This window comes from Pseudonaja textilis, chromosome Z (genome assembly GCF_049901715.1).
Source record: "Pseudonaja textilis isolate UNSWEBS1 chromosome Z, rPseTex1.2, whole genome shotgun sequence".
Classification (NCBI taxonomy): Eukaryota; Metazoa; Chordata; class Lepidosauria; order Squamata; family Elapidae; genus Pseudonaja; species Pseudonaja textilis.
Window position 1 is genome coordinate 86142695 of NC_142008.1, and position 19954 is coordinate 86162648.

The 19954-nt window shown below is 37.5% G+C and overlaps 1 long non-coding RNA gene across 3 annotated transcripts; it reads right to left on the reverse strand.

Annotated features, from left to right (window-relative positions):
• Nucleotides 1-1379: 1379 nt before the first annotated feature.
• Nucleotides 1380-19901, reverse strand: LOC148124128 (uncharacterized). 3 transcript variants are annotated; one of them, XR_015740191.1, is made up of 4 exons: nucleotides 4220-19901; nucleotides 3908-3965; nucleotides 3693-3828; nucleotides 1380-1684 (listed from the first exon to the last, which is right to left on the reverse strand). It is a non-coding gene; the product is annotated as an uncharacterized LOC148124128 (long non-coding RNA). The 3 variants fall into 3 exon arrangements; XR_015740192.1 differs by having other exon boundaries at nucleotides 3730-3828; nucleotides 3908-19901; XR_015740190.1 differs by having other exon boundaries at nucleotides 3908-19901.
• Between the last annotated feature and the right edge of the window lie 53 nt (nucleotides 19902-19954).

Genomic DNA, 19954 nt, shown 5'->3' on the forward strand with positions numbered 1-19954 from the left:
GTCTCAACACTTTTAAGCAAGCATCAGGTCAGGAAAAATAATCAGTGATATTTGAATGTTTTCTTCACTGCAACATCTATTTAGGAAAGACAAGATTTGTGGGATATTACTTGAAGGCAGGGGTGGGATTCTACAGGTTCGCACCTATTCGCTAGAATCAGTTGTTAACATTCTAAGCAATTCGGAGAACCAGTTGTTAGAAGAGATTACTGGCCTAATCCTGTAAGGAAGGCAGGAAGGAAACATTCTGGTGTTGCTTACAGAAACTGCCTCTCCGTTAACCCTTATTACATTCTTGGCAGGACTAGACTTCCTGTCTCTGGAACTTCTCTGGAGTTTTTTTTCCTCCTTTGCTGCTACTTTGCTTGTGTGGAGTGACCATTCAAAGTTACAATGGCACTGAAAAAAGTGACATGACTGTTTTTCACACGACTGTTGCAGCATCCCCGCAGTCATGAGAGGCCAGGCAAGGAGATGCGTGCCTCGATGTGAGTGATGTTGAGTTAACCACGCCCATCCAGTCACATGACCACCAAGCCATGCCCACCAACTAAGCCACGCCCACAGAACCGGTTGTTAAAAAATTTGAATCCCACCCCTGCTTGAAGACACAGCAATTTCTTCACTGTTGAAGTACACCATTTGGGTTGCACACCCACACCCAATTCCAACCTTACAGAATAACAAAACAGTGATAGAATAACACAGTTGGAAGGGACCTTAGGGGTTTTCTAATCTATCCCCTGCTAAAGTAGGACACCCTACACTATACCACTTCATGCAAATGATTATCCAATCTCTTCTTGAAAACCTCTAGTGATGGGGTACCCACAATTTCTGGAGGCAATAATTCCACTGAGATCTGTATTTAGATTATCCATTTGAATGCTTTGAACAATTGTGGAAAGCTATAGAAATGTTTTTGTTCAAATTTAACAAAAATAATAGAATTGGTTAATATTGTTCTTCATTTGTATTCTGATGGTAATATAAAAACTCTCAGGGCCACTTAAATGTTAAAATGTACAATTGCATAAACAGAAACTATGGATTTAAAAGGAAGTAAATAGGATTATTACAAAATAAAAGTTTCTATAAAGCCATTATAAGAGACTGGATTGACTACTTTTGCCTTTGTTATTTTCCTCTTGAATTGCATCTCACAAGGGAGAGAATTCCATGAATGGATTTACCATTCTCCCAAGCTGTATTTGTTGTGTGAAACATCTTTACCTAGCCCTAGACCAAAGTGTTGTTCTGTGCAGAATATAAAACGTTGCACTTCCCTGTGAGTATGCATTAGAAAGTTATGAATACTGCAAAGGTACAAAAGGTTAATTAAATTCAAAAAGAATAGACAGTATGCTTAACAAACTGGATCAAGCTGTATTTGTATGCTTTATTAACATATTACTGAAATCTCAAATATCAGTTGTAAACATAAATTGCTTTATGGCTTTCTCCTTTGGGAAGTTAAACTCTTTGTGAAGATTTTATAACATCATAGCAAGTAAGCTAATAAGAGTGGTGTAATGGCCTAGAGGTGGCACTCTTGCCTCACAATCAGGAAGCTGTGAGTTTGATAATAGGTCGGGCACATCTGCTGAACAAAACTCTGCATTGGCAACAGGAAGGGCATCTGGCCAGTAAACACTCAGATCCATTCAGTTTCCCAGGCTCCACCCTGCAAGAAATTATGGGGTCATTAAAAGAGGATAATGATAGCAAGTAACCTAATACTGTAGAATAATTGAAGAGAAGCCCATTAATATCAGCTAGGACTTTTAAAAAGTGAGATTTTAGATGCTTGTTGCAATTTTTAATTATATAAAGATATAGCTTAAAAAGTAGGTAATCAATTTCACTTCAATATAGTCTTTCTTAGGTGCTCTTTTTATGAGATTGCTGTTGGATCAATAGCTCCCTTTAAATCCTGGGTGGTGCATATGAACCCATTATCCCGTAAAGATGTTCTCTCTCATCAACTTTCATTTGGCTTGTTTTTAAAAATCTGTCCCAGGAATGATGTAGGAAAACAAATAGCAGAGCCTGGGAGGCTGAATCAACAGAGGAATCAGCCTAGTAGTCACAAGCAGACTAAATTCAACTGCTCTTGAGTTCCCTAGTGAAATATCAGCCAAATTAGTGCTGACTGTTAGTTGACTAGATCCTGTGCATAGTAGGAGCAATAATAAGTTTAATAGGAAGCTAATGTATGCACAGGTCTTTCCCACCTAAAAAAATTACAGAATAACAGAGTTGGACCTTGGAAGTCTTCTAATCCAACCCCCTCCTCAAGCAGGAAACCCTATAATAACAATAGCAATAGCACTTAGACTTATATACCACTTTATAGTGCTTTACAGTCCTTTCTAAGCAGTTTTACAGAGTCAGCATATTGCCCCCAACAATTTGGGTCCTCTCATTTTACCCACCTTGGAAGGATGGAAGGCTGAGTTCAACCTTGAGCCTGGTGGGATTTGAACTGCCAAATTGCAGGCAGCTGATAGTCAGCAGAGATGGCCTGCAGTACAGCACTCTAATCACTGTGCTATGTCCCATAGTTCAGACAAATGGTTTTTCCAATCTCTTTTTAAAAACCTCACAAACTCTGGAGGCAAGTAATTCCACTGATTTTCCCGTCAGATAAATTGTTCAAACTAAATGTACTTCCAAGAAGTGATATTCCTGAAGTCTAATTTACAGAGAGGATCTGACCCAAGCAAAAGATGAGGATAGGGGGAAACCTTATTCTTTGATGAAAAACAACTGTTCCTTGACTGTTTATTGCACTATTCCCTGCTTTATTGCTCTCAGTTTGTCTGCCTGCCTCCCTCAACTCTCTTTCATGCCCAAAGAGATTCAGAGATCCAGTGTGCTAGGGCTTTTTCTAGACCAGCATTTTACACGTGTGTGCACAACATGCGAAGAGGTACATCTTCCCCTGCCTGTTTCATTGCATTTTACCCAGGTTTAATAAGTAGGCTTGGAAAAAAGAACAAGCCCTGAAACATCATGAATATTTATGCTATGAAGAAATACTTCTTTGCATGTTAATTTGATCTCTGGTGAATAATTCAAGAGTGGAAAGTCAGTCTAAGCACCTGTGCTGTGGCAATAAGGCTTCAGAGAGAAGTGACAAGCCGTCTCTTCACCCACCATAAGCTAGGCAGGACCCTCCTTTGTTGCCATTATTCATGTGGGAGTCGGCAAGACAAGCCAGGCAGGCTAGGGGACAAAGGGACTTAATGGGGCTCATTTATTTGCAGCCCCTTAGAAGGGCTCTGCTAAGGCTGAAAAGGTCATGTCAAAGGAGACAGTTGTGGGCTTAAAGGGAGAGGAAAGGGAATGAATTGGTCCATCACAGCTGGGTTTGTCGAAATAGAAGCATTCATCTCCAGAAAGGACAATGCACTCTAAAAATAAATATATCTTATACATGTAAATATGTTAATGTTCCAGCTTTGTCTTTTCCCAGATCTTAGTGGCTACTACACTAAGGTGGTAATGTATGTAGTTAATATATTTTTAATTTATACAATTATCATGTACAGAATGCTCTCCAAGTTAAGCAAGACCAGATTTAGGTAAACTCCTTTGTGGGCAGGAAATTATCAACTTTAGATGTGACTTATGGAAATATTTGCTTCTGCATGTAACATGAAATACAATGGGAAGAAAATGTTGCCTACTTTTTGCAAAGGTCAGACTAGAACAGTGATGGATAACCTTTTCAGCTTGGTGTGTCGAAAATCGGAAAAAAGTGTAGCCTTCCTCAGGTCGTGTGTCACTTCAAGAAATATCAATAATTTGGTAATATTTGCAGCCCTAATAAAGAAAGAGTATATAGAAAAATATATTTATTATATTTATTAGTTCAAAAAGCAAAAAACAAATAATGATTTACCTTAGTGACTTTTCTGTTGCTGAATTGCGTTTGCTAAATCTTCAGCCTCAGAAGAACCCTGCCAGGAGAAAGAAATTAAAGTCAATATGATGTCCAAAATAAGGGGTTTTTTTGGTTTGTGTTTTGGAGATTTTTTTGGGAGGGTTTGCATGGTGCTCTGTGAGGATGGTGAGAAGCAAGAACTGCAAGAGGTGCTATGGATGCAATTAAAGCTTAGAGGAGCTGGAGAGGGGCTGAATGCTGCAGACTAGACATCCAAGAGTTTACAGTGGGAGAGCCACAAAGGCAGATTTTAGTATTAATTGCACTTACAGGACAGCCACCTGATGCTGCTTATCGTGAGCACTGTGTCTGGTTGTTGTGGTGCAGCCCTCCTGCGATGTTTATGACGGACTCGGCTGGGGTGATCACACAGGGCTGTGAAACTCGTCTCCCTGGTCTCGGGGCTGCAGGTGCAGGATGTGGGGATCGGAAGGCCACTTTACAGGGCTATGAACCTCATGGATCTCCTTTCCTCCTGTAGCGTTCCTGAGGTAATGAAACTGACAAACCTCAGTTTACGGCGGTTAAAACTGGTTCTCTGCTGCAAAGATCTCGCGGCAGCGATGACACCACGCGTCCACACAACAAGCAGGGAGCAGGGATTGGAGCAGAGCACAGGCAGCCTCTAAATGTGCAGGTTTTCCCCACACCAACACGCGTGTCAGTCAAAGTGCCTCGGCGTGTCACGAGTGACATGCGTATCATAGGTTAGCCATCTCTGGGCTAGAAGTAGAATTATGTGCCTGTGGATATTCCAGTGACTTAATCCCAGAGCAGGCATCTGACAGATTGACAGTCCAATTGCTACACAAGCCCCCAATGATAGTGAGAAACTGTCAAGCTGTCATAGTATAGGTCCATGCTGGCATGTATACGAAGGAAGGAATAATTTATAGCAGAAAAAAAAACAATGAGGGTTCTTTTATTGATAGATGTTAGTGATGCAGTTCTGTCATTTGGGGATTGGAGTAAACATTAATCTTTTCTATGGCATGTCTTGTTTCCAACAGCTAGAGGGCTGTATCAGCACTGTGCAGCACATCAAAAGATAAACTTCAGAAGGAAGCAGGTCTGTAGTGTGTAGTGTTTTGGCAGGACAAGGTGGGTTCCTAGGAATTTTAAGGAGTTTATGCAGGACATAAAGCCCCCAGATTGCTCCTTAAATTTCCTCAACCATTCCAAAATGTAAAATAAATAAATAATTGTCCTCCTCAAGGGGGAAGCCCCTGGGGACTGCCAGAGATGTTGGCTGATTACATACAACTTCTGATGCAAATATTCCACACCACAGTTCTATGATATATGGCTCATTATGTTCTATATACCTTTGACATCAGGGAAACAATCATTGATTAGAATTTATTTTACATTTTCAAAATGGAAGTTTCTTGCTGGTGGCTTGCTGGCAGTTTTGGAAAATTCAGACTTTCAAATTGTTTCAAGATTTTGGTAAAAACAGAGGATGACATTAATATAGTAAATATTTGGTCCCAAATACAGAAAATTACACTGTTTTGGACATTTACTATTTGAGGGGGAGGGGTATCCAGCAGGTTCTGACCAGTTCTGGAGAAGTGGTAGCAGAAATTTTGAGTAGTTCGGAGAACTGGCAAATACCACCTCTGATTGGCCCTGCCCCCATCAATACTCTGCCTCCTGAGTTCCAGCTGATTGGTTGGGTCTTCTTTTGTTGCCCTGCACAGGAGAACAGAGCTGCAAAGCAGGTTAGCAGAATGGGGATTTTGCAGTAACCTTCCTCTGCTACGCCCACCATGTCACGCCACACCCACCAAGCCACACCCACATAAGTAGTAAGTAGTAAAAGCAATTGAATCCCACCACTGGGTCGGGGACCTAAAATGAAATGTATTAATGAATAATCTGCACAACATTGTTTGATTTTTAAAGCAAGATTTTGAATTTTAAAGTGCAGAGAGGATTTTGAGAAACATTCTGAGGACTTAATGAGTATCACTTGGAATAATGGGGGAAAGCAGAAAGAAGCAAGCAAAGAGGTTTTGTTCTAGTGCAGTGATGAGCTTAGGACTTTCTGTGGATTCTCTTGATCCCTGTCCCCCACCTCCCGCCCCCATTCAGCAGTTGTCAGTCACTGAGAAAATCTATTTTTGGGAAGTAACAGCACATTCAACTGAATTGAACTTCACTGTCGTTAACAGCCTGGGAGAGGTCTCTATCCTGAGTTATGATGTGGAACTTACATTTTTAAATTCAAAATTATGAGCCATCTATTTTTTTCCTGAAACAATACTGAATTAATTTTTAGGAATTTCTGGAATGTGTTCAACCTATTAGGATAAGCAGTGGAATTGTTGTAAGCAGCTACAGCCACCAAGTGGCAACAAAACTTCACTTCAAAAGAATACTATCTTAATTACTGGAGATATAGTCATTGGGAGTACATCTAAGCATACCAGAGGTCATTTCCAAAGCTACTGAGTAATCTGGTAAAGATATTCAGAAATGACTTAGACAGAAGAAGAAATAAAAATACTTCAGTTGCCTAAAAATATTGTACATTTGTATATTCTACAAGCTGAAAAACCTTAGCTTTATCCTGAACATTCTGCATTCAGTAATGGACAAACCCCTGCAATTGCATGGAAAAGTGGTGGAAATGCATTCTGAACATGAGCTATGTATTCTATGCTAGCAAAATTTAAATTATATGGATTCTATTGTTCCCACAACACTTGCCTCGTAGACTACGAAAACAAAGTGACTTATCCAAATCATTTCCATGGCTGAAGGTGAACTTTAGCCTTCCTGGTCCCAATCCAGTGCACTACAGTGTATTACCTTGTCAAGAAACTAGGGATCTTGCAGGCTAGTGCATATGTCAAAATTTCAGATGCAAGATCTTTGTGTTCTGATGTATTCCCTGTAGAACTGATGCATAAAAAGGTGCACCCTCTTTATGCAGAGGGAATGCTCCTTGGACACAATTTCCAGGATCATAGGTTGATATTTTATTGTTATCTGCTATAGCTCTTGTTTTTTTCTGGGAAATACTACTTGACATTAAAGCCCTTCCAGCTATCTGTTTAGAAGAGAGAAGTATTTATTTTAATTCCAACGGAATAGCACATGAATTCTAATTACAGCCATGTGTTCCACCTCTGTTTCCCCTACCCCTCTCTCTTAATTTATTTATCTAGCAGGCGTTTTCTAGAAATCCCATTCAAAATTTCAAAAGACCTTAAAGCAATATATTCCTTGTATCAGGAATCCTGACCTGGATTATAGTCTGTCCAAGAAAACTTGAGTTTATGTAGTTATGTATTGTAAGTCACGTTCAATGAACCTGGCACTAGCTTTTCAAAGCTTCTATCTGAAATGGAACTAGCTTTACAAAGCTTCTATCCGTAGGTCTGCGATTAGTAGTTGGCTTATAGGTGGTGAAACTGATTTCCTTTGGTGGACTGTGAGCTTAGACCTTTGTGCATGTCTATATGAAGAGTGTCTATGGGTCATTCCCCAGTGGAAAGGATGCCCCATGCCTCTATACAAGTAATATAAGAACTTACTTTAAAGTTTAATTCCCAAGACCTGTTCAGTCAAAGAATTCCCCTGTACAGAAATACAAGCCTCCAGTTCTGGGTTACTGAGATGTCCCAGGAGCAAGAAAGTGGAAAGCATTCCTGAGGTAATCAGAAGATCTACAGACAAGGCTGGAAGACGAAGATCTGGAAAAAGAGTACTTCTGGAGACTGGTAAACCTTCTGATTAGCAGTCAGAAACTTTATGGAGAGCCAATGCTGACAGACTCAACATTTCATTTTTCTAGGAGAGGGATGGGTGCTAACTTCCTACGCTATCTTGGAATTAAATAAGCACATATTTTAGAATTTCCACACACTCCATCTGTGTATGATTTGTCCATTAATTCTTTTAGTTGATGTTTCTTAATCTATATATATAAAAGTGAAATACCATTTAGGCATCATCACAAAATCTCCAGAACCGCAAAGCCTACAAACTTGAAATTTGGCACGTATCTTCCTCTTGGCTTCTAGGTGCTCACTAAGAAAGAGCTTTTCGAAATGACTATCAGAGAATTAGTATTTCATATATTATTATTATTTTAAAAAACATTTTTTTATTTTTTAGACAAACATACACAAACACAACATAAAAGCATCAAGCCATCTTCCACTTATGTACATACAGTGTGTTGGTTGGTTACAAATTGTTTTGTGCATCCACTCCATAGTCCTCACTTACAATTACTTGTATATATTCTCATATTATCAATCAAATATTCCTAAATACATTATTATAATTGTTACTCAATCATTTGACTATACTATTATTCATTCATATTATGTGAAATATTCCATATTTTTAAATTGATTTATCTTATAGTAATTCATATTATCATCCTAAATCCACCCCATAGTTATAATATGATAATACATCTTTATATATTCTATATAGTTCTATTCTAAAGTTCTACATATTTCATTACCATATTTTATTTTCTAACCATTGATAAAATAAATCCCAAATTTTATAAAATTGTTTATCTTCTTGTTCTCTAATTTCAAATGTCAATTTACTAATTTCAGCACATTCCATCATTTTCTTGATAACTTCCTCCTGCGTTGGTGTTTTCTCATTTTTTCCATTTTTGGCAAATACAATCCTAGCCGCTATTAATACATTTACAGTCAAATATTTCAGTTCCCTACTGTATATTTCAGGTAAAATTCCCAATAAAAATATCTCTGGTTACAAGTCTATGTGTTTTTTTGTCATTTTTTCCAACCATGTGTAGATTTTAGTCCAATATCTTTTAGCATCCGCGCACGTCCACCACATATGGTAATATGAGCCAGGTGTCTGATGACATTTCCAACATTTTTCAGATTTGTTCTTGAACATTCTTGCTATTCTTGTTGGGGGTAAGCGCCACCTGTAAGACATCTTATACAAGTTTTGTTTATATGCTGTTGACATTGTCATTTTATAATTTTGAGACCACAATTTTTGCCATTTCTCTAAGTCAATCCCATATCCAATTTTTTTCCCCCAAGCAATCATTGTTTCTTTAACTTGTTCTTCTTCTAGCTTAATTTCTAATAAATATCCATACAGTTTTTTTAATCACCTTATCATCAGTAGCTGTCAAAATCTTATCTAAGTCAGTCAGTTTATCATAAAAACCTTCTGTTTTGGAATCTTTATCCTAACTAGAGTGTATTTGCGCATATGAAAACCAATTCATCTTTATACCTTGTTCTTCTAGTTTTTGCAGATTTAAGTTCACCCTTTTCATTCAATATTTCACCATATCTAACTGTTCCTTTTTATATGTTATACAATAAGAAAATGCTTCAATAGTCGATAGCCAGACTGGAATTTTCTAATAACATTGCCTTTTAGTCTTCTCCCAGTTTAACAACAAAGCCTCACATATATAATGCCTTCTAAAATACCCCTGTGCTTTACTTCCCTTGTACCATAAGAAGGCGTGCCAACCCAGCAACAAATCATTTCCTTCTAATGTCAACAATCTAGTATTTCTTAGTGTTATCCATTCCTTAACCCACATCAGATTTGTCGCTTGATTGTATAACTCCCAATTAGGCAGGCCAAATCCTCCTCTTATTCTAGCTTCTTGCAACAGTTTTAATTTTATTCTCACTTTCTTTCCCTGCTATATATACTTCAGCACTATTTTATTTAAATCTTCAAAGTAGTCTTTCCCTAACCTAATTGGAATTGTTTGAAACAGATATAAAAATTTAGGTAATATATTCATCTTAATTGTTGATATCTCCCTATTAATGATAACTGTAAATTTTCCTATTTCTCCAAGTCTGTCACAATCTGTTGTTTGAGTTTATTCTTTTTAAGTGTGCTACACCTTGCTGTCAAATGTAGCCCCAAGTACTTAAACTTATTTGTGACCTGGATTTTCAAAATATCCACCAATTCTTCCTTTTGTCTTAATAACATATTCTTTATCAAAATCTTCATTTTAATCTTTATTTATTTTCAAACCAGCTACTTTTCCATATGCCTCTATCTTTTCTATCAGTTTAAATGCCGTTTCTAATGGATCCTCTAAAATGAAAACCAGGTCACCTGCAAATGCTTGCAATTTAAATTCTTCCTTTTTAATTTCATCCCTTTTATGTCTTTTTCTTCTCTAATGTTTCTATTTAACACTTCCAAAATTAACACAAACAACAGAGGTGACAATGGGCAGCCTTGTTTTGTCCCTTTTCTTATATCAATGGAATCCGTCAATTCCCCCTCTATCATTACCTTTGTTGTTTGTTTATGATATAAGGCTTCTATGGCATGGATAAATTTCTTACCAAAGCCCATCTGCTCCAACTGTAATAACATGAATTGCCAGTTCACATTATCAAAGGCCTTCTGTGCATCTAAAAATATTAAAGCCATTTGTTTTTCAGGATGTGCCTTATAATACTTCACCTTTTCTTGTTCTTTTTCCTGTTGTAACATCGTCTGTTGTGCTCCAGATGGTGAAGAGAAAGATGTAGGAAATGAAGAACCAGCCACCATTAGTTTCCTACTCAGTTCACCAAAAAATTACAAAGTTGTAAACAATTCAAAATCTTCAGGTTCTTCTAGACCTTAATCCACTTGTGTAGTAAACAATTGTAATTCCAAGTAAGAAATAGCGAAGAAAAAAGGAAAAGAAAAGAAAAATTTCTTCAGGTTCTTGTACACCCTAATCCAATCGATTGATTAATTGGCAAGAAAAACCCAAAAAGAAAAATAAGGCCAAAAAAGGGAAAAGGAAAAGTTATCAAATATAAAGAAAGAAAAAATAAAATAAAATTCTTCAGGTTCTTCAACACCTTAATCCAATTAAGAAGTTTCAGCGGTACAAAAAAAAAATCCAATATAAGAAGGAAATAAAAGGATGAGCAAGGAAAAAAAAACTACTCCCTTGGAAAAAAAGAGAGAAAATAATACTAATAGCAATAAGAAGAAACAGGTAGAAGAGAAAGGATTTCCTTTTTAAAAAGAATAAAAAATGAAACTAATGAAAAGAATAGACTTTTTAAAAAAGGAAGGCAAAAGTAGATTCCTGTTGTAACATCATCTGTATTGAACGTTGTCCTCCAGATGGTGAAGAGGAAGATGTAGGAATTGAAGAACTAGGTGCCATTAGTCTCCTACTCAGTTCACCAAAAAATTATAAAGTTGTAAACAATTCACAATCTTCAGGTTCTTCTAGACCTTAATCCACTTGTGTAGTAAACAATTGTAATTCCAAGTAAGAAATAGCGAAGAAAAAAGGAAAAGAAAAGAAAAATTTCTTCAGGTTCTTGTACACCCTAATCCAATTGACTGAATAATTGGCAAGAAAAACCCAAGAAGAAAAATAAGGCCAAAAAAGGGAAAAAGAAAAGTTATCAAATATAAAGAAAGAAAAAATAAAATAAAATTCTTCAGGTTCTTCAACACCTTAATCCAATTAAGAAGTTTCAGTGGGACAAAAAAAAAAATCCAATATAAGAAGGAAATAAAAGGATGAGCGAGGAAAAAAACCTACTCCCTTGGAAAAAAAAAGAGAAAATAATACTAGCAATTAGAAGAAACAGGTAGAAGAGAAAGGATTTCCTTTTTAAAAATAATAAAAAATGAAACTAATGAAAAAAATCGACTTAAAAAAAAAGGAAGGCAAAAGTAGTAAACAATTCAAAATCTTCAGGTTCTTCTAGACCTTAATCCACTTGTGTAGTAAACAATTGTAATTCCAAGTAAGAAATAGCGAAGAAAAAAGGAAAAGAAAAGAAAAATTTCTTCAGGTTCTTGTACACCCTAATCCAATCGATTGATTAATTGGCAAAAAAAACCCAAAAAGAAAAATAAGGCCAAAAAAGGGAAAAGGGAAAGTTATCAAATATAAAGAAAGAAAAAATAAAATAAAATTCTTCAGGTTCTTCAACACCTTAATCCAATTAAGAAGTCTCAGCGGTACAAAAAAAAAAAAATCCAATATAAGAAGGAAATAAAAGGATGAGTGAGGAAAAAAAAAACTACTCCCTTGGGGGGAAAAAGAGAAAATAATATTAATAGCAATAAGAAGAAACGGGTAGAAGAGAAAGGATTTCCTTTTTAAAAAGAATAAAAAATGAAACTAATGAAAAAAATAGACTTAAAAAAAAAAGGCCAAAGTAGATTCCTGTTGTAACGTCATCTGTATTGAACGTTGTCCTCCAGATGGTGAAGAGGAAGATGTAGGAAATGAAGAACCAGCCGCCATTAGTCTCCTACTTAGTTCACCAAAAAATTATAATGTTGTAAACAATTCAAAATCTTCAGGTTCTTCTAGACCTTAATCCACTTGTGTAGTAAACAATTGTAATTCCAAGTAAGAAATAGCGAAGAAAAAAAAAAGAAAAGAAAAATTTCTTCAGGTTCTTGTACACCCTAATCCAATCGACTGATTAATTGGCAAGAAAAACCCAAAAAGAAAAAGAAGGCCAAAAAAGAGAAGAGGAAAAGTTATCAAATATAAAGAAAGAAAAAGTAAAATAAAATTCTTCAGGTTCTTCAACACCTTAATCCAATTAAGAAGTTTCAGCGGTACAAAAAAAAATCCAATATAAGAAGGAAATAAAAGGATGAACGAGAAAAAAAAACTACTCCCTTGGGGAAAAAAAGAGAAAATAATACTAATAGCAATAAGAAGAAACAGGTAGAAGAGAAAGGATTTCCTTTTAAAAAAAATAAAAAATGAAAAAAATCGACTTTAAAAAAAAGAAAGGCAAAAGTAGATTCCAAAAGGTCAGAATCCCAAGTATCTACCAAAAATAAGTAGCTAGCAAGGAACGGGTGAGTAGGAAATAGCCCAATGTAAGCAAAAGGTAAAAGAAGGAGAACGAACGCACTGCACCTATATAATATCCAAGGCTTTTTGTTAAAATCCAAACAATTTTATAACTCTCTTCTCTAGGGTCTTGTAATCTTCTTTCTGTAAATTCCAAACTTTCTTTCAACACCAGACTCCAGCCACTGATCGAAACCCAGAAGAGCACCTGTAATAACACTCTCTACGCTCTTCCCCCTATCTTATCAAACAGGCTCAAAGTACTTGAAAAGAAGCCGCCTCAGTTCTTTCTCAGCTTTGTCTGGTCTTAGAAAGTAAAAGAAAAAACAATGTTTCCAAGCCTTTGGGTGGCACAGATTTTCCTTCACTTTCACTTTCCCCACCTTTTCCAAAACAAAAAAATGTATTTTAAATTAGTAAACAATTAATTAATTAATTAAAAAGAAAAAAACAGAGGAGAAAAGACTAAAAAGGAATCTCTAACCTAAAATATTATAAAAGCAAGAGAAAAAACAAAAAGAGAAAAAATAGATTAAAAAAAAAAGCAGTCCAGTTTCAAAGTAAAGAAGCGTAAACAATCCAACAGTAAAAAACACTAATTTTGACTTCCTGTTTAAAATCGCCGCTTAACCACTTCTGTCTTCTATTTTACAAATTCTTTATTTTTCTTAGGGTGTTCTCTCTAATCATAAAGTCAAAAAAAAAAAAAACCCTCTCACCAAACTGACACATTTTCTCTTTCCGTTCCCTTCCATTTCGGAGCTGTCTCAGCTTCAGCAGCTTTAATGGCTGCCTCTTTGCTGCTGGCAAAAAGAGCTTCTCCTTGATCTACCAGGGACTTTGCAGTGTCCCTGGGATCAGCAGGATGTGCTCTTTACTTTCACCATCTCTTTGGGACAGTTTAGATCCGGGAGGACCGTCCAGCAACAAAGATATCAGCGGCGATCTTGGATCTTCAAGATCGCACGTCGTGCTGCTGCAATGCCAGCCCCGTCCTCCTCAGTATTTCATATATTATTATTAACACACTTTGATGCTGAAGAGTTCTACTCCCCCACCCCACCTGAAAACAAATCTGTTCCAAATACAAAAACACAAGCAGAGGAGAGGAGTTTCCATTTCAGTTTTAGTTTCAAAGCAGCAACCAGATTTAGTACAGAACAGTTGAGCTAAGCCACACCCAGGCTCCTTGCTGTCTCCTTTTTGCCGATAGTAAATACTGGTTTCAGTTTCAATGTTTCAGTTTCCAAACAGCCCTCAACTCTCTCACACAATTAGAGGACGCTAGCCAGATGAATATTGATGGATGCTGGTAGGCAGAAGCACAATTTTTTACCCTTATTTTCCTCCCCCAAAACTAAGCCTGATCACATAGTTTTGTAGTGAAGCACGGGTATAAACCTAGTTTAGTAATATAGGTAGTTCTTGATTTACAACTACAATTGGGACCAGAATTTTGATAGGTAAGTGATGTAGTTGTTAAGCAATTTTTTACATGACTGGACCTGATTTTACACAATTTTTACAATCATTTAATAAATCACATGGCTATTAAGTGAATTGCACGAGAATCCAGCTTTCCCAATTGACCTTGTTTGTTGCAAGCCAATTGGAAGATCACAAATTGTGATCCCAAAAACCCTGCAACCATTTTAAGTGCAAGTCAGTTCCCAAGGACCCAAATTGCAGCCATGTGACTATGGGCATAGTGCAATGCTTGTAACTTCAAAGGTGGACCATAAGTCACTTTTGCCGAGGTCATTGAAACTCCAAACCATACTTAAACAAATGGTGGTAAGTCAAGGACTGCCTGTAAATCGCCACCTTTCTTCTTCCCAAAGGTTTGTAATCCACACTTAGGACATCCATATCAAGAAGGCTCTTTGAGGCTCTTCTTCTTGACTTGTATGTAGAAGCTGATAATGCTTTTATACAAACCATTTAAGCATGGTCTGACATTCCAAATCAAATGCTATAGATCAGAGGAGAGGGTGGCTTGGATTGAATTTCCCACAAAACCTCCATGGAGGGTGGCAAAAGCAGGTAGACATCTTAAGGCTTGGTATTCAACTAGGACTACTATGGAAGTATCTATAACAGATCCTGCTCTCTCAAATATATGCATTTATACTCATAATGCCCTGGTTTCTACTCATTCTCTTAGCTTGGTGGGAAGAGACTAAGTTTCAACAGTCTTGCTTTCTTCCTTTGATTTCTCCAGGATGCCTTTGTGCCCACATGGACCTAGAGGAAATTATACAAAGGAAGAATAACAAATGGGGTTAAAATTAAGATGATGGTTTGCTCTCCAGCTATCTAACCCGATTGCTTGTAGAAACACCAACAAAAATAGATACATTAGCATCAGATCCTCCCATGCTATGTAGCAGGGGTCCTGAACCCCCGGTCAGTGGACTGGCACCGTTCTGTGGCATGCCAACAACTGGGCCACACAAACAAGCAAAGCCTGACGTGCAGGATGCAGTACTTCTGGTTTGTAGGGCTTCGGCGGCAGGCAGGAATCCGCGATCATGCACGGTTTCTGCCTGGGCTTACCGCTGGAGCACCCTGAGCCAGCTGCTTCAGGGCTAAGCCACCCCGTAGAGGTAGTGAAGACGAGGGAGACTCCAGCAGGGTCGAGGGGAGCCGCATCTCTCCTCCTCAGCTGGCTAAACTCCCTTTCTCAAAGGCGGTAAGAGCGGCAGTCAGAAATGGCCGCCTCAAAGAAGCACTCAGCCAGAAAAGAAAGTGCAGGAGGAAGTTAAGAAGTGAAAGTTTTGGCTGACTGGGACAAGAAGCAACAACTAAGGTATCCTGGAATTTAAATTTTATAAAAAATACGCCGCTCCCAAAGAAGATTCGGAAGCAGCGAATGAAAGTGAAAAGGGAAAGTTTTTTTTTTCACTCTGCTTCCTTACATTGACAGCAAAGAGAGATGAATGAGAAATCGGAAAAATCCGCTTTGGCACTAATAGGTAATTAAACTGGAAATATAATTAAATGCCAAGGGGACAATAAAGATTTCTGAAAAATGTCTTTGCTATATGTGGGAAGGGAGAGGAGAAGAACAAGATCAGGATTTGGAAGGAGGAGTCTGCCTGGAATTCAAAAGAATCTAAAGTTAAACCTTAATAAGACTTTTAAAAGATACGTTTTAACTGGAACTTTGCAACTAAATAGTAACCCCAGGAAGAGAAAGTGAAAAAAGAAGAAAGTGTGAAAAAAAACAGTTTGTGTGTATTTGGATTGCTTGGTGACTTTGGGACCTTTGGAAATTATATTTGAATGACTAAAAACAATTGGGTGGTTGTTTAAAAAAAATAATTCTACAATGGCATCACTTGTGGATGAACTGAAAATGGAATTTAAAAAATATAAAGAGGCACAAGAAGGGAAGGGCTCTTTTGGCTCTGTTTTCCAATTTTTAGAAATGGCGATTTGTACCTATGAGAAACTACAAGAAATGACTGTGCAACAAGAAGACTGGGACAAAGAAGAAGCCATCTTTAATGAACAAGTAACTCTATTTGGGGAAGAAAGGGGAAAGGGGGGAAAGAGAATGGAGAATTTAAGATCTAAAAAAACAGCGAAAAAAGGGAAAAATAATGTGAAAAGTAGATATAATGTTAGAAAGCAACAGAAAAGGGGAATACAGAAGAGGGAAATGAAGGTGGAGAGACAAGGGGGTAAAAAGGGGAAGAAAGGGAAGAAGGAAGGGAAGAGAAGTTACAATGGTTTGGAGCAAGATGTAAAGAAAAAGGACCTATTCAGAGATAATGGGTGAAAATTTAACTTAAAAAGGGATTCTGTAAAGGTACATAAGACTGTATTGTTATATTTGTATTAGAAATAATGTTAGAAAATTGGAAACAGCATATGATTAAAAAGTGGGATAAAATTGTCAGTGTAATTCAGTGAAACTTTTGTGAATAAAATAAATGAAATGAGATAAATGAGAGAATTGAATTAGGAAGGAATGGGAACATTTTAACTACTCAATGTTCTATAAAATATAAGTGAAGTGGGGGAAGTAACTATGGAAAGTTTATAAGTGTTCCCATAGAAGTATGATATCTATTTGAAAAGTAATGTGTAGTTTCCGGTTTGCAAGGTTTCGGCGGCGGCAGGGATTCGCGATACTGCGCGATCCCTGCTGCGCTCACCGCCAAGGTTCCCCCGATCCGTTTGGATCTGGGGGATATAGCTGCCCTGTAGGGGCAGCTGAAGACAGGGGGGATCCGGACAGGGGTTTGGGGGTGTCGCAGACACCCTCCCCAGCCAGCAAAACCCCCTTTTCCCAAGGCGGAGGAGCGGCGGTCTGTAATGGCCGCCACGAAGAAACCTACAGCCGGACAAGATTGTGCTGGAGGGAGAAAGTTGGAAGAGTTGTGAAAGTTGTTTTTGACCGGGACAGAGCAAAGCAAGAGAAAGTACCCTGGATTTTTGAAAAGTTGCTAAAAATACATTGTTTCCAGAGAGAGTTGCAAGCAGCGAATGGAACTCTAAAAGGGAAAGTTTTCTTCTTTTTAAACTCTCCTTCCTAATGTGACAGCGGATGGAACCATAAAAGAAATTGGAAAACTTGCAATGGAGGTATTTAAATGCTGAAGGGTTATGGATTTCTGAACATTAAAAAAAAAAAAGGAACTTTTTTTGCTGTGAGTGGAAAGGGAGAGGAAAAAAACAATTGGAGCAGAATTTGAAAGTAAGGAGAAGATTGCCTAGAACTCTAAAGAGTTATTGAATATTAATAAGACTTTAAAAAGATATATCCTAAATGGAACGTGGGTTTAAACTTTAACTCCAGAAAGAGAAAGTGAAGAAGGAGAAAGTATTTAAAAAGTGGAGAAGGCGGAGCCACGTCGCTGCGATACAGCTGCAATCTCGGGGCTCTGAGATTGCAGCTGATATCTTTGCCCCTGGTCGGTCCTAATGGACCTAAACCGTCCTATAGAGACGGTGATAGTAAGGGGCGCGTTCTGCTGATCCCAGGGACATCACAAAGTCCCTGGTTGATCCAGAAGAAGCCCTTTTACCATCGGCGGAGAGGCAGCCTTTAAGCTGCTGAAGCTGTGACAGCTCCGGAAGGAAGAGGCAGAAAGAGAAAGTGCATCGGCTGGTGAGAATCTTTTTTTGGGTGGGGGGACTTAAGGACACTTTAAAATGAGAAGAATTCTGTAAGACTCTGGACAAAAAAATGATGAAATTGATTTAGCGGCGATTTTTTTAAAGAGAATGTCAAACTGAGGCTTGGCTTTTTACTTTTTCTTTTATCTTCACTGAACTTTTATTGTGATCTAGTAACTGTAACTAGACTGGTTTTTTCTCTTATATTTATCTAATTTTTCTTTCTTTTTTATTTCTCCCTTTTGACTGTTAATAGTTTTTTTTTTAATAGAATAGAGGCTCCCTTTAGTAATTCTTTTAAATATATATATACACATGTATATTTCCTTTCTTTATTAGACTTTTTTCGGGAGAGAAGGGGGAGTGGATTAAAGAAACTTTGTAACACTGCCAACTAGAGGCTTGAAAATACTTTACTGGAAGTTGAGAGGACTGTGAAGAAATCTTTTTTCAAGGACACTGGAACTTGATAAGATAGAGGGAAGAACACTGGAGAATGTTTTAACAGGTGTTCTTTGGAACTTCTATTATTAATTGATTACTTGAAGCTTGGCTTTGGAATCTGTGGAGAAGCCATAATAAGAGCCTTGGATAACTAAATAAGATGCAGTGTGCTTTCTTTTTTACTTATTCTTAGCTGTCCCATCCCTCCCCACAGTATCTTGTAATTTGTATACATACATACATACATACATACATACATACATACATACATATATTCTTGTTTGACTTTATTTTTATTTTTCCCCTTAAAGGGAAAGCCTCAGAATACTTTTCTTTTTTCTTTTTGCTCATTGGGATTTTTGCCTTTTCTATTTCCATTTTTTATTTACTTCTATGGTTATTTTTTTTTATCTTTATTTTTTGGAGACCTTATATTTGGATTAAGGTGTGAAGAACCTGAAGAATTTCTTTTTTCTTCTTTTTTATTATTGCTTTTTAATATTACTGGGTTTTACTCCTTTTTTCTTTTTTCTTATTTATTATTCTTAATTTTTATTTTTTAATTACAATTGACTATCCCACAATAGGATTAAGGTTTAGAAGAACCTGAAGAATCTCCTCCTTTTTCTTTTTAATCTTCTTTTTCTCCTTCCCTTTTTAATTCTGGACTCTTTATTTTTTATTGGCTTTTCTTTTTTATGTTTTTCTTCTTCCCAATTGGATTATAATTGGCTACCTTATTAATCGGATTAAAGGAGCTTAAAGATTCTGAGTTACTCAAATGAGTAAGAAAACTTTACCTTCTGGCAGTTCAACTTCTGCTCCTGCTTCTCCATCAACTGGAGGACGGCTATCAATAACGGCGAAGCAAGATAAAGTACAAATGGACCTAATGACGATTATACAAGGAATACAAGAAATCAAAACAAATATTGCGAAGACTGACGAAAAAATCAAAAATTTTCAACAAATGATGGCAAAACATGAGGAGAGACTCAAAAAATTGAGGAGAAAGACAAACAAAGAGATTGGAAATATCGTTAGCAAAAACTTCCGGTGGTAGGACAGGGACGTCCAGAGGTAGAGAAGCCCAGTTGTGGCTTTCGAACACCTCTTCTCGCGTTTGGAGGGATCACCAGTGGATACACGAAACCCGTAGAGCTTTGTGTCAGAATAGAGGACCCCCGGGTTGCTGTTTGGGGGAAGGCAACTCCCCAGCAATGAAGGAAGAGCCTCTGAGACCAGCGGGATTGAGCCAGCTGCCAGCTAATGGCAGCTCCAAAGTCCAGTCTGCCACTGAACTGATGAAGCAAAAAGTGACAGCCTGAAGGATCTGAGCAGAAAAGGGCAGAAGGACTACAAAAGCCTGAGAGAGATCGGTCTGACTCTCCCTGTTTCATTGTGAGTAACAGTGGGGGAAGCCGGAGACAAGCGGCTAGAAAAGCAGTTTGAAAAGTGAAAGGGGGATAAATGCGGATAGAATGGCTCGACACTTAAAGTGAAAGTGTGGATTTGAGCGTTTTGGAAGAAGATTGTCGAGGAGAGAAGAAGGCGGTGGGAAATTTAAGAAGCTCGGGAGTGGATTGCCATCTGGGATC